This window comes from Moschus berezovskii, chromosome 8 (genome assembly GCF_049115385.1).
Source record: "Moschus berezovskii isolate FMDL1 chromosome 8, NW_MosBer_1.0, whole genome shotgun sequence".
Classification (NCBI taxonomy): domain Eukaryota; kingdom Metazoa; phylum Chordata; class Mammalia; order Artiodactyla; family Moschidae; genus Moschus; species Moschus berezovskii.
This window is the reverse complement of record NC_142467.1, coordinates 16,191,581-16,207,809: the sequence shown is the minus strand read 5'-3', so window position 1 is coordinate 16,207,809 and position 16,229 is coordinate 16,191,581. Positions and strand designations below refer to the sequence as shown.

General features: G+C 38.3%; 1 pseudogene; it reads right to left on the bottom strand.

The window, feature by feature from the left end:
- Positions 1 to 14,882: 14,882 nt before the first annotated feature.
- Positions 14,883 to 15,871, bottom strand: LOC129558975 (histone-lysine N-methyltransferase SETMAR pseudogene; annotated as a pseudogene).
- Positions 15,872 to 16,229: the final 358 nt, after the last annotated feature.

Genomic DNA, 16,229 nt, shown 5'->3' with positions numbered 1-16,229 from the left:
AAAAAAAACAAACACTGAATCACTATGCCGTACACTTGAAACTAATATTACAAATCAAATAAATTTTAAAATAACATATTCCCTAACTCCTAGAGCTGTTGTGAAGATTATATGAGAAAATGCTTATAAAACACATCTATTACATAGAAAGTGCTTAATAAATGTCATCATCAAATAGTATCAGTTCAGTTCAGTTGTATCTGACTCTTTGTGACCCCATGGACTGCATGCAGCACGCCAGGCTTCCCTGTCCATTGCCAACTCTCAGAGCTTGCTCAAACTCTGAATCCATCGAATTGGTGATGCCATCCAACCATCTCATCAAACGGTATATCCCTATACAAAAGTTCCATGCAATTTCTTCAAGATGTTCATTCAAGGAAAGGCTTTGCCTCTCCTGAAGAGTTGACACAGTTTTGTTTTTATTGACACTGAACTTTGCTTTTGGCCATTACTAAGATCGTGACCAAAATTTCACCTGAACTTTAGCAGCCTTGTGGAATTCTGCTGTTTGCCGATCTTTTGTCTAACATTGCTTTCCACTCCATCTATATTTTCCTTCTTCCTGATTGTTTGCATTGACATATTCATTATTGTAAGCCGCTTCAAAAATTTGTGGAATAAAGAAAAATAACAAATGAATAAATAATTTTGTTTATGTCTGCTAACCCCCAGGAAAGAGTATTCCCTTCAAGTCAGGAAAGCATAGGTTCCCTCTAAATTGAATTTGATGATTGGCAAGCAACATGTTTTTAAAAAGATGTTCACTGAATTAATACATGAATATTGAATTATAGGGAAAATGATACTTAATGAAAGCCCTACAAAAACATTAAAATTCTAGTTCTAGATAATGATCATGCTAGTTCAAGTATTGCTTCAAGTTTATTTTTTAATTAGAAGTGTTCTTTCCCTTTTTTGGCCATCTTTCATAATAATTTCAATTAATATCTCTATTTCATTCTCCCAGGAAAAGAGCTGTATTTGTCTGCTAGTGAACAGGCCATGATTACATACCAAAATGCATTCATAGACTTTCCAGTTATAGCCCTATTAGAAGGACGATGCTTTTGGAATTAGTTAGGAATGCAGAGAGTATTGAAACCAGTTGTGTTATTTTTCAGAAGAGAAAATAAGGCCCAGGAGGATTATATGCTATGAAGATAGTGGCAGCAGAGCTGACAAAGAACACAGATTTCTCATGCCTCATCCCGGTTCTTAATATACTCACCTATAACTTTCTAGAAGAGCAAGGATCATAATGACAGAACTCTAAATTAGTACATATACAGAGAACGAATCATCTGTTCTTTCATTTTGTTTCCTTTCTAATATGTCTTGCTATATATAAACAACAAACTATTTAAATAGAAATTCCAAGGAACTCATGTGTTGGTCTGGCTGAGCCTCTGAAAAATTTAGGAAAAGGTATGCTAACAAAAAGAACAGTCAGCCTTCTCACCTCTCTGCTCACAAAACAAGTGTCACCTTCTCATAGAGACCTGCTCTGACAATCCATATGCGCAGCTGTCACTTTGGCTGCCAATCCCTTACCAGCTGTTGCTCATCCTATCACCCTTTGGGACCCTTATCACAATGGACAATTATCTGTATTTACACTTCTGTTTCTGGACTGGTACTGCCTCTAGAATATAAAAAGTAGGCCTAGCTCATTCGCTGGATTGGTCATTTTTCACTAGTTATCTGTAACATATCCAGACAAAGTGATGCATATTATGCTTTATATACAAAATAATATAATGTATCTACAATCTTACCAGTTATTGCCATTGGATTCCTTTCTGAAGTGTTGATCAGAATTTTCATTCATATCTACTCTAACGTTTATATATATATGTATTTTAAGAGTTGTTTGTAGTGTGATATATAAATTATAGTTTAAATTTTCAAAAAACTTGGAACTTGTTCAGAAGCTTTAGAATTGTTCTTTCAATACTCATATTAGTCTAACATCAATTAAGAAATATAAATGATTTAATACACCCACCAAAAAAGTTAGATCTTCCTGTCAAAGCCTGAAATATGAATGCCAAGAATAGAAGAATTAATGCATGCATGCTAATAGCCAGAAACATTTGCTGTTCAAAACAAAAAAGATTGAACTAAATTATATTATTCTAAATGTCTTTGTAATCTAGGAAGCTTTATGAGACTATACGCAACAAGAGAAAACAGGGTTAGAGATTTACAGATATTTGCATGATGTGCTTTCTGGCAAATGCAAATTTCTTAAGGAAATAAAAAGATCTAAAAACTGCATCATGTCAAATGAAAATGAGTGCAGGTTGAGAGCAGGATTTGCCTATTGCAGTATCTTTGCCTCTCACTCTTGGAACAAGGGAGCTTCTTTTCTCTTTTTTCCCTCGAAACTATTTTAGTCAAAGGAATTTTAAAAGGAGTCTTAAAATCAACCTTATTAAAGTATTAAAAGTTAATTTAAAATGGTATCTTGAGCTTGATACTAGATAGGAAAAATTCATGCCACTCACAGAAAACTCAGTTTCTAGACCAAATGTTATTACTTGCAGTTACTTATGTAGATACAAGGGTCTAAAGCGAGATGACTACTGATCCACAAAGGCTGTCTCTTTATGGGAAACATGAAGTGATATTAACCCCATTCCCCAACAAACTGTGAACTCCTTAAAGGTGAAAATCATTTTTAATTTCTGTCTTAATATCTAGCACATAACCTGACACCTAGCAAGCTTAACAAATCATTACACTGTACACCTGATCCTAATATCATGTAAAGAATGGTTGAATAATAAGTACATAAAGGAATAGTAGACAACTTTCAAAGGTTAAGCTCTGATTAAAAGTAAGATGATTCAGAGAAGAAGGGGCAAATTTTTAAAATGACAATTAAATTTTTAGAAGGAATTTAACTGTCATCTTGCCCACCTCCTCTTCAGTACAATCCCTTCTTCAAGAGCTGAATCAGTTTTCACTTCCGCCTGACCTCCTGCCTTCTTCTGCCCTTCTTGCTCCCAGATGCAGTTCTGACTTAGAGAAAATGTCTCATTTCTAGAGAAGATAGATAGCTTTCTGACTTCAGGAGAGCAATCATACACTCCTTCAAAAACTGATCTTTGCAAAAATTGTGCTTTGGGTAACCTGTTCCATTGACTCCAGTTCCAAAGTGCCATCTGCAAACTGGAACTTTGCCACATGATAGACAAGGGGTTTTGGGCCCGTAACAGGAAAAATAATAAATGAATACAATTGATTCTTCTATTACTTCTCCATACTCCAAAGGAAACCTTAAGAAGACAAAAGGAATCTTTCATCAAACACAAAATTATACTATGAAGAAACTTTCAAAACAGATTAGTATTTTAAAGATTTAAAATCTTCAAAGGGTAAAAAGTTTTTTTTTTCATTACTCTGATAAGCAGTTGTCACAATAAACATTTGGACTATTATTTTGCTTTAAGAACAATTTAATGAGCATATACTAGAAAAGGCTATGGCTACTACGGATCCCTTTGTCCAGAATGGAGGTGTTTTCCAACAGAGGAAGCACGAAACAAATCCCAGAGACTTGTGTCTTTCCTCATCAAGAGCAACAGTCAATGCTCTTCACACAGGGCAGAGTGGTTTACGCATGCCTTTTCTTTCCTAAAAACCTTAAAAATGGGATTGCATTCAGTTGAAACTTTTTATGCTGCAATTTACTCAGGCTTGATAACTGAGACATATACATGGTGGCATCTTAATAAAATCTCGGTTTCTTTCCTATAAAGATAGAATTTATCGGAAAGTTAACTTGTGCCTTCGTTATGGACATTTAAGAGGATTTGAGCAAACAAATATAAATTATCTAAAGACTGCAATGGTGATAGACTGGTTACTCAAGATGGCAATCTTTTTTAAAAGAAGTTTCGATACCCACCAATTACTTAGTCACTATGCAAATTGAATCAAGAGTATCTGACTTAGTTGGCAACACCCCTCCAGTCTAGCACTAATTCACTTGTCTGGGGGACTCTCAGATCCCAGCTCAGTTTAGATCACTGCTGTTAGTGTGCAAGGACCTGAGAGTTTGGCCATTTTTTGGAAGTCAAAGACCCATAATGTCTTGATTGGTATCAGATGACAAAAAAGAGTAAAACCCAATTTGTCAAAAGAGAGTGGCTTTATATTTCAGCATCAGATAATCCTTGCTTCTGCCCATCCATGTTGTCATCTCGATTTCTTTCCTTTCCTTTCTCAAACTCTCTCTCTCATCCTCTTCCTTCCTTCTTATTTTTGGTATACAAGTGCTGCTGCTGTTAAGTTACTTCAGTCATGTCTGACTCTGTGCGACCCCATAGACAGCAGCCCACCAGGCTCCCCCGTCCCTGGGATTCTCCAGGCAAGAACACTGGAGTGGGTTGCCATTTCTTTCTCCAATGCATGAAAGTGAAAAGTGAAAGTCGCTCAGTTGTGTCCGACTCTTCGCGACCCCATGGACTACAACCCACCAGGCTCCTCCATCCATGGGATTTAGTTTTCATATAAAAATATAACTTTTACCTTTGCTTAAATAAGAGCATTGATTAGAACAAGTCAGACACTATGTCCGGCAGTAAGATGCCTGCCAAAATGTATTCCTTTAGAGAAGTTATTGGTGAAGACACCTTAAGAAAAACTACCTGAGTAAGCACAATAAGACTTTACTTAATGCTAGTTTACCTTTCCAACAAAGCACCACAGACATTTTCTTTATGACACACTTTAAAAAGACCTCAGCAGATGAGCTACTATGAAATAAAGGATAAAATTTCATTCCTTTGGAAATATATTAAAAATTAATTTTTTCATTATTGGCTCAGATTGACTTGCCATTAGAATTCTTCTCATTTCTTAAATTAGATAATTGTCTAAAATTTCCAATGCAGGTCTTGAGGCGTCCATACACATAGTTACCTTCCGTTATTAGGGGGTTTAACACACATACTTTTAGCTTGGTCACTGTCTCCAGAAAGACACTGTGTGATTCTTCTAATTGGCAAGTCTCCACTTAGCAGGAATCATAGCTTATCTCTACTGTTAGGACTAATCTGAACTGCCTGCCAAGAGATAAAGCTAACAGGAAAAAGAATAACTTTTAAAAATAGAACCTCTGCTTATAATTAGGCATCTTACTTGAGGTCTCTACACAAGGAGCAACTCCCCAGCATGCTGGGGTATTTCATTCTTGCTTAGGCCCTATGTCACATTTTCTTGCCGACATGTGTGTTCAAAGTCTTCAGTTCCCAGAAAATCAAAAATTATCCTAGCTTTCCCCCTTATTGTAGTCACTGTGGGTAAAGAAAAAAATCATAACATAAGCAGGGATTGTGAAACAAGGGCACAGCTATGGAAAGTTATAAATTTAACTTCTGTTTAATGAAAAAAGTGAACAAAAGCCTGTTTCCAAGTCAAAATTCAGAGTCCATCAGCATAGAACCAAGAGGAATGAAAGAGATCATTGGGGTCTAACCAGTGATCGCTCTGGACCTCTCACCTTGGGTCCAGTGTGTGGATACCTCAATCATCCATTTACATAAAATGACCTTTAAAACGGAGAAGAGCCAAGGACATGGTAAGAAACAAGAATCATGGTGCTTAAAGTCATGCAGTGACTCAAGCCAGTGAAGAAAAGGCCACAAGCGATGATAGACATGAAAAAGAAATATAAACATTACAGGGGAAATAAAAGGTATTATGTTTCCTAGTGACAAGAAAACTAAAACTCTAAAAGGAAAGAACAGAAATCCCCAAAAGTAACAAAACCATGGGTTACTGAGAAACACCCTCTTCACCCTGTCTCCTGTTCTACAGGACACCCAGGCACCACGATGCTGGTGTGTGCTTGGAAGGACACAAAGGAGCAAGATGCAGCTCCGAGCTCCTTATCAAATTATTTGTGGGAAATCTCACAGGCACCTCCTCAACAATGGGATCATAGATTTTAACAAAAATGTTTCCTTATTTTACAGGCCCCAAACTGGCCCAAATCTCTACAAATAACACATTCAGCTGTAAAGCTGTAGAATGAACTGTTCTAGATAAATAACTTTCTAGAAAACAGAACCACAATACCCCAGGTAATAAAAGGAATGCTTTTCAGATGGTGAAGAATCTACTTGCAATGCAGGAGGCCCAGGTTCAATCCCTGGATGGGGAAGATCCCTGGAGAAGGGAATGACTACCCACTCCAGGATTCTTGCCTGGAGAATTCCATGGATGGAGGAGCCTGGAGGAACAGTCCATGGGGTCACGAAGAGTTGAACAGGACTGAGTGACTAACACTTCCATTTTCACTTTTTTATATTTTAACCGTTTTTTGATAAAAGCTTTCTAAAATATAGTATCCTTTCTCCACTAATTAAGTATATAATCTAATAATGACAATCAAGCTTTTGTTGATGGCTAGAATGTTATAAGCATTTTAATTTTATGAGTTGATGCATCAGTTATGTAATTTCTTTCCCTTTCTTCTTGACAATGGACTAAAATTCATGCTGTCATGGAGCAACCGTCTCGCAGAACAACTGTCCTTAAGTGCTGGTTCTGATCACCTTTGGAGAAAGAGAAATAAACTTTGCACCATATAATCCAAAACTGAGAATCAGCGAGCTATGTGTGAGGCCTGGTAATGCAAACTTAGACTTGAGAAGAGAGATTTCCTCATTAGCAGTCTCATCCAGCTAATTTTGGATTAAAATAGAGCCAACGTTAATAACAAGAACAAAATACAATTCATGAATAAATTGAATATCTTCCTATTAGGAAATAGGGTTATCATATCATTTTCTTCTTTTTTTTTAAATTTTTTTTATTGGAGGCAAATTACTTTACATTAATATATTGGTTGGTTTTGCCACACATTGACACGAATCCGCCCTGGGTATACATGAGTTCCCCTTCTTGAACCCCCCTCCCACCTCCCTCTTCCCCATATCCTCCCTCTAGGTCATCCCCATGCACCAGCCCCAAGCATCCTGTATCATGCGTCGAACCTGGACTGGTGATTCATTTCACATGTGATAATATACATGATACAGTGCCATTCTCCCAAACCATCCCACCCTCACCCTCTCCCACAGAGTCCCAAAGACTGTTCTATACACCTGTGTCTCTTTTGCGGTCTCCTATACAGGGTTAAGGTTACCATCTTTCTAAATTCCATATATATGTGTTAGTATACTGTATTGATGTTTTTCTTTCTGGCTTACTTCACTCTGTATAATAGGCTCCAATTTCATCCACCTCATTAGAACTGATTCAAATGCATTCTTTTTAATGGCTGAAAAATACTCCATCGTGTATATGTACCAAAGCTTTCTTATCCATTCGTCTGCAGATGGACATCTAGGTTGCTTCCATGTTCTGGCTATTATAAACAGTGCTGCAATGGACATTGGAGTACATGTGTCTCTTTCAATTCTGGTTTCCTCGGTGTGAACGCCCAGGAGTGCGATTGCTGGATCATATGGCAGTTCTATTTCCAGTTTTTTGAGGAATCTCCACACTGTTCTCCATAGTGGCTGTACTAGTTTGCATTCCCACCAACAGTGTAAGAGGGTTCCCTTTTCTCCACACCCTCTCCAGCATTTATTGCATGTAGACTTTTGGATAGCAGCCATTCTGACTGGTGTGTAATGGTATCTCATTGTGGTTTTGATTTGCGTTTCTCTAATAATGAGTGATGTTGAGCATTTTTTCATGTGTTCGTTAGCCATCTTTATGTCTTCTTTGGAGAAATGTCTGTTTAGTTCTTTGGCCCATTTTTTGATTGGGTCATTTATTTTTCTGGAATTGAGCTTCAGGAGCTGCTTGTATATTTTGGAGATTAATTCTTTGTCAGTTGTTTCATTTGCTATTATTTTCTCCCCTTCTGAAGGCTGTCTTTTCACCTTGCTTATAGTTTCCTTTGCTGTGCAGAAGCTTTTGATTTTAATTAGGTCCCATTTGTTAATTTTTGCTTTTATTTCCAATATTCTGGGAGGTGGGTATCATATCATTTTATAATACCACCAAAATATTAGAATTAGACCTAGCATTTATTCTCAGAGAGTAAAAAGAGTCATCAAGTTCCAGTGACTTTCTGTTTCATGTGTCTAAAGGCTGTAATGTCTAAAAATTATACCGTGGGTAGAATACATTTTTTAAATATAATATTATTGCATTAAGCTTATTATTATCAGGTGATTGCTTCTGAAAGGGCCATTATTTCGCAGCTCCACGAAAGAGAAGGACCTAATAGTTAAACACAGCCCATTATTGGCACTATCCCGGCCTCTCACTAACGCTATAGCTCCACATAATCCCATCTCCTCACTCACCCACCATCCCCTCTGACTCGGCTATTAGGATTCAAAGATCATACCATTTGCCATGTATTTTAACTTTCAGACAAAATCTTTCCGCAGACCAGCAGTGGTTTCTTGCCTGGCATTTCCTCTGCGCATCATCCTTTGACTCAGTGCCTCCGACCAGGGAGGCCAGCACACCTGGGATATCCCCTGACCACTGTTTTTTTTTTGTTCTCGCTCACACACACAAACAGGCATGCAACACCATAGGGCTTCCTCCCTAGACAACCAGCAGCTTCAAATATCAACACTTGTTCAGGTCTTTGCTGATGAATATTCTAGGCTATAGCCAAAGATAAAACTTTGCCATTTATCTTTCCTTTAAACAGTATGGGGGAAAAAAAGCTTTAGATGATGAATGCAATTAACACCAGTTTGTAAAATCTAAAAGTCATTTAATATAGTTGAAACAGTAACTAAAGAAGAACTGAACGAAAGCCTAAAAATAATGTCACTTGCTCTCCACCACTTGAGTAAGATGCAACGGGAATTTTAAAATGAGAGATAATTTGGATTTATTCCTAATTTAAACCCAATCGAAATACCAGGATCACTCCAAATTCTATTCCACTACTTTTGCACCCTCAAATTAGGCATGCAATGAAAATGAGCTTGGGCAAGAAGCCTCAGGCACATCAGACTGAAAACCAAAAGCCAGAGAAATGCATTCTATGTGTAGGGCATAAGATTTCTCTTATACGCTAGGCATTAACTGTCAACTCTTCTTTTTTGCAGTTTCATCAGAAAGTATATGAATAATATCTATAATAATTACTTATTTAAAAACTAAGGAATGTTACTGGATATGGAGAAAAATATTAGCTCTACAAAGTAGCTATATTTGAATCCAGGAAGTGAATCCGTTGTTTGTATAGCTTCATTAATGAGGATTGTATTCAAGTTTCATTTCTTTGTTTTATTCTTTTGGTAAATACTCCTTGCAGGGCAGGGGAGCAGGGGAGCTATAACATGTGGTTTCATGTTTTATTTATGGTCCTATGTTTGTGTGAAGTTTGCCAAAGGGAAAACAAAATTTCATGTTAATTGATTCGCTACATTAGGAACACATGTCCGCATAGGTTTTGTGCGGGTTGGCTCAGCTGCCTAACAATACCTTCTAAGGGTACCAAATACATGAACTTGGTTCCAAATAATCTTTCTTTTACAGCAGGATACATACCTCCCTATTCCCAACCGGTCATCTGATAAAGGGAAGATGAACACACAACCCTAGGGATGTGGGCATGTGGTATTGTAAATCCATCATGTACACTGAGGGAAACAAAACCACACCACTTAACCAACAACAAACATGCCATTATGGTAGTCATTAGGGGCTTCCCTGGTGGCTCGGCGGTAAAGAATCTGCCAGCAATGCAGGAGATATGGGTTCGATTCCTGGGTCAGGAAGATTCACTGGAGAAGGGAATGGCAACTCACTCCAGTATTCCTGCCTGGGAAATCCCATGGGCAGAAGAGCGTGGCGGGTTACAGCCCATGGGATCACAAAGAGTGAGACATGATTTAGCGACTAAAAACAACAACATTGCTAATCATTGTATGCACACAAAAAGGTTGATGAATCTAAACTGAATCCTGGCCAGTTAAACCAGCTCAGCTGTCTACACACACAGCCATGCCCCAGACAGCAGGTTCAAGCTCTGTGGTACCGATATTTGTCCATCTGACCCTCAGAGATCTGCATGCAGTGACAAAGGTGGAGAGTGAAATCAGAGAAAATGCTTGCAAGCATTAAAGTCTCCACAGAAGTCTGAAATTTCAGTGTAATGGCAATAGACAGATGAAGTTTGAAAGTAATGAAAAATATGTCCCTGAATCTGCCCTGTAGTTATCTTTCTGAGGCATGATCAAGAGGTAGTGAGCCAAAATGTTTTCCCATAAAGAGGAAATGGAGTGCTCTCCATTGCCAGGAAAGGCTGTAGGATTCTGAAGAAGTCTCATTAGGAACAGTCTTTGTTTTTTAGTTTAGCTTTTCTTTTTTTCCTCTTCAAAGAGAATGAGTAATTAAAGGCCTTTGAATTACTCATGCTCGTTTTCTAAAATCAAAGATTTTTTTTAAATTGTTCTAAATAAATTAAGGAACTATATTTTTTATCTCTCAAATCTGAAAACCATGCTTGAAACTAATGCTGAGTACTTTTTAATGCTGAAAGAAGCATTCCCTTCTGATAAAATACATTTTAACCCTCAGAATCTGATATAACATGATAAGGCCTACAGAAACCTTTGAATTGTTGGTGATTGTGGGGATGTTGTTTTGCTGTATTGGTCATGTATTACTGCTGATCTTGTCACACTGGGTCACTCACCCACCAACAGATATTTAACACGCTGTGTATTTCCTCAAAGGTGAATTAGTTGCATGCCCAGGGCTCAGTTCTTTCATGCTAATAGCTATTAAGTGAGCTTCTTTCTATGAAAGAATTAGAGCAGCTAATAAATATTAGAGCTCACAAAGTAAAGCACCAGGAATACTGGAAAAAATTTTAACTATGATGTACATTTCATAACAGAAAGAAACTTGCAAGGTTTAGGGTAATGCAGTCAAAGAGCACAGCACATTGACACAACAAAATGAAGCTTTCATGGCAACAGAAATCTGAGGCCAGGGAACCATTCCCAAATTTTCAACACATTTCTACTAGACGTTAACTCCCTTGGTATTCACGTCCTATTTGTGAAATAAAGGAATAGAATTAGATGAACTGTAAGTCCCATTTCAGCTATAAAATTTTAACATCCAACATAATGAACGAGACAGCTGCCACCCCATTCACATATTAATTAAGAATTTTTTAGCTTCCATAAATTAACCTCCTCAAAATGAAATGATAGAGGATCCTAACTACAAACCAGGACTGGGACTCTGTGTAATTATGACAAACAACTTATTTAATCCTGCAGCTAAGATTTTGTAATACTGCCCCAAATTCCTACATAGAGCAAAGTTTTTCAGTGAGTGAAACAATAAAGAAAGCTAATGGAAATTAGGTCAGCTAAAACATTGGAAAATTAACTTTCAGTATGATGTACCCTTCATAATATTAAATAGAAGACTTGATTCTGTGAAAGGGAAAAGTGTGACCATGGTAAATAAATTCTGTGATCATTTTGTTCTTTCCATGGTTTATCAGGGTTGGTTAAAGTGGAAAATACGATGAGTTGTATGGGGATTGTCACAATTTAGGTATCATGCTGGGTATTGATGTTTCTTTGTAAACTGAAACTACAAGTTTGCATAATTTTATGGTTAATACACCCAACGAATATGAACAGAAACAAAGCAGATGGCATTAGGAATATAAACACAGCAATGACTACTAGTGAAATCAAAATTTCCTTCTAATCCTTTGCTTTAAAGAAAAATATTAGCTAACGAGTTCTACTCATATCATGCAATGTACACAGAAGAATGATTAGAAAAGTAAGAAATAATTGCCTTATTAGAATATAACAATACAGGGGAAAAGATGTTAAGCTGACATTAAAGGCATATTGTAGAGAGACAAGTTATAAGAAGGAAAAAGTAGGAAAGAGTGAACAAATAATTTGTGGAAAGTGGGGCTTAGTACATTCCTATATTCTAAAAAAGGTTTTTGGCAAAATTGTTGAATTCTCATTTACTTAATCCCTTTGGGTACAAAATTCCTTCAAGTATGCATTAAACTTTTGAAACTAAACAGTATGTATATAATTATTTTGCTGCATCACAGTTAATAAAAGAGGGAAACCAAGGTGGAAGCAGTACGATATCTTGCATGCTGACACCCTGATCTTTAAAAATGCTTAAACCTGAGCCACCCAAATGGAGCCTGTAGACAAGAAGGCACTTGACTGGCACTCAAGTTTAGGATTTTAGGCATATTCCAAGATAGTAACCTACAAACAAGAGGACTGGAACCCATTAAACTGCACAGTCCTCAAAGCCATGGAAGGAGACCTCAACTGCACACTAACCGTCAAAGTGTTGGTTGCTCAGTCACATACGACTCTTTGGGACTCCATGGACTGTAGCTAGCCAGTTCCTCTGTCCAGGGGATTTTCCAGGCAGGAATACTGGAGTGGGTTGCCCTTCCCTTCTCGGAGGAATCTTCCTGACCCAGGGATCAAACCCTGGATCTCCTGCATTGCAGGCAAATTTTTTACCGTCTGAGCCACATAGGAAGCCAGAAATATGAGATGATCCCCACATTCCCACCCACTGGTGTTCACAGTCTGTAAAATCCCACTCCCTTCAGTGCAGGGAGACCTGTGAACATGAAAGCATAGTCTTTCCTTTGCTTAGGTTCTACTGTCTGGCAAAAACGTAATGCCATAGTCACTCCATTGCTCACATTACACTATGTCGGTCTCCTTATAGCAGACCGGACAGCATTTTCTCTAGCTGACTTTGAAGACCTGAACCTCATGATACTGCCAACTGGTGAGGCCTTGAAGTGTCCTTTGGGAGCTGAGGGCAAGCCCTGGCTGACAGCCAGCAAGACAAAACTCTTCCGGCCACAAGGAACTGGATTCTGCCAGTAACCTCACTGGACCTGGCAGAGCACCCCAAGCTTCAAGGAGAAGCAGAGTGCAGCCAACATCTTGATACAGGTGGTGAGATTCTGAGCAGAGGACCCAGAGAAAAGGCAGCCTGATTCCAGTCACACAGCAGCTGTGAGATAATAAATTCGTGTCATTTTAAGATGCTAACTCGATGATAATTTAGTACACACAGAGAAAACTAATGACCAATTTGGCTGTCCATGATACATTTCAGGGTCAACAAAGACATCTCAGAAGTGATGATCTGGACTGCAAATTGAATTAGAGTTATTCTGAAACAAACACCCAAACCACTTTGGGAACGTCTTCTATACAATGAAGTTTTAATTTATGCAGTAGCCCCCGTCTCCATCTGTGCTGTGCTGAGTCTCTCAGTTGTGTCTGACTCTCTGCAACCCCGTGGACTGCAGCCCGCCAGGCTCCTCTGTCCATGGGGACTCTCCAGGCAAGAATTGACATGCCCTTCTCTCTAGGGGATCTTCCCAACCCAGGGATCGAACCCAGGTCTCCTGCATTGCAGGTGGATTATTTACCATCTGAGCCACCAGAGAAGCCCAAGAATACTGGAATGGGTCGCTGATCCCTTCTCCAGGGTAATTTCCTGACCCAGGAATCAAACTGGGATCTCCTGCATTGCAGCCAGATTCCTTACCAGCTGAGCTACCTGGAAGCCCCTTTCTCCATCCACCATAACTCAAACCAGTCTTGTTCACAAACACTATTTCCTTAGCATGTGATATTCTATGCTTTTTTTTTTCTTAACTCTCATGTGCTTTCTTTGCAGACACTCTGATAATAATTCTAAAGATAATGAACAAAGAGAAACAAGACTACATGACTCCCTAAAGAACACATTCCTATTGAGATTCCAACATGAGTAATCTAGGCTTATACCAATATCTGTGCATTTACTGTAAACATCTTTGCCTCTTTCTGTGCTGTCCTTAGTCACTCAGTTGTCTTCAACTCCTGCGACCCCATGGATTGAAGCCCACCAGGCTCCTCTGTCCATGGGACTCTCCAGGCAAGAATACTGGAGTGGGTTGCCATGCCCTCCTCCAGGGTATCTTCCCAAACCAGGGATCAGATCCAGGTGTCCTGCATGGCAGACAGATTCTTTACTGTCTGAGCCATCAGGGAAGACTGCCTCTTTCTATAATTAACTGAAAATATTTGTATAAAAATATGGAGGTTTTTATATTCATGTCAACTAAAGCTACATATCAATTTTAAAATTAAATATTTCAGCACACTGATTTGTCAATAAAACATAATTTCCCCAATATCTGATATACAAGTGAAACTTTATTTATTTACATTTATCCTACATTCATTTCTAGCCCTTTGAATAGACAGAGAAGTCAAGGTCACTGTGAAGTATGATTTGAGGAATAACAAAAAATTTCATCCCAAAGCTTTCACATTACCTTAATAAGGTACCCAATATTGTTATCATTAAGATTTACTCTGTATCTCAAATATTTTTTTCAAAGAATGTATGGGAAAATTCTAAATAAGTAGAAATACACACACACACACACACACACACACATATATACACATGAGAGTTTCACCCTGGGGGTTTAAAATTATCTTAAAAAGCCTAAGTGTGTTAGTCACTCAGTTGAGTTCGACTCTTGGTTATCCCATGAACTGTATGTAGCCTTCCAGGCTCTTCTGTCCATGGAATTCTCCAGGCAAGAATATTGGAGTGGGTTGCCATTCCCTTCTCCAGGGGATCTTCTTGTCCCAGGGATCGAACCCTAGTCTCCTGCATTGGAAGCAGATTCTTCACAAACTGAACCACCAGGGAAGGGTTAAGAAAGCCTGTGGAAATCCAAATACATTTTAAAGTGCTGCATTTTAGAATACACTATTAGGTTGGTGCAAATGTAATTGTGGTTTCAGATCGTGACTATTAAATCATTATAACTAGGCTCAAACATATCTTTAATAATCACAATAGAAACCATTACAATCAACACATTTTTGCCAACAAAAAATAAGTTTGTTTATTCCTGCAGCATAAAAATCCATATTTGGGGATTCAGTGAACTCTTGGAAAGAATTTTATGCCTCCTGTTGGTTGTGGAAGCATTTTCCCTTCAAAAAGTTGTTGAGATGCTTGAAGAAATGGCGGTCGGTTGACAAGGGGTCAGGTGAACATGGTGAAGTGCTGCTTGTGCAACATGAGGTCTAGAGTGGTCAGGAAGAAGAACTGGGCCTCTTGTGTTGACCAATGTCAGCTGCAGGCTTTGCATTTTGGGTGTATCTGATCAATTTGCTGAGCATACTTCTCAGATGTAATGCTTTCACTGGGATTCAGAAAGCTACAGTGGATCAGACAGGTAGCAGACCACCAAACTGTGACCATGACATTTTTGGGGGGCAAGTTTGGCCTTGGGAAGTACTTTGGAGCATCTTCTTGGTCCAACTACTGAGTTGGTTGTCACCAGTTGTCATATAAAATCCACCTTCTATCACATGTCACAATCTGATCAAGAAATGGTTTGTGTTGTTGCACAGAATAAGAGATGACAACACTTCAAAATGAACGATTTTTTAAAATTTTCATTCAGTTCATGAGGCACCCACTTATTGAGCTTTTCCACCTTTCCAATTTGCCCCAAATCCCAAATGACTGTAGAATGGCCAACATTGAGCTCCTGGGCAACTTCTCGTGTAGTTGTAAGAGGATCAGCTTCTAAGATTATTCTCAGTTGGTCACTGTCAACTTCTGATGACCGGCCACTGTACTCCATATCTTCACAGCTTTCGCCTACTTTGCAAGGCTTCTTCAACCACCACTGCACTATACGTTCATTAGAGGTTCCTGGACCAAATGCACTGTTGATGTTACAAGTTGTCAGCACAGCTTTAGGACCCATTTTGAATCTGAGTAAGAAAATTACTCAAATTTGCTTTTTCTGTAACATCATTTCCCTAAGTCTAGAATAAATACAAAATAAACAGCAAGTAATAAGTCATTAGCAAAAAATATAAAGTGAGAAATACGCATTAAAATGATTCATAACATAACCACATTTATTTAAGGATGTATTCCAATATCAAATGGCAAAGTTCAACAAGGCTAAACCCCAACTACTTTTGCACCAACCTAATAATTGCCTATCTTTTCTCTTTTGACAGAAGATTCTGCCATACAAGGCCCTAAAGACATGATAAAGGCAGTGGACATTAGGATGCCCTATAGAGAAGCTGAATACTTAATGAATTTACTTGTGCTGAATCTAGACATACATGTGATATTGAAAGTTAATTTTCTAGTTGATATTA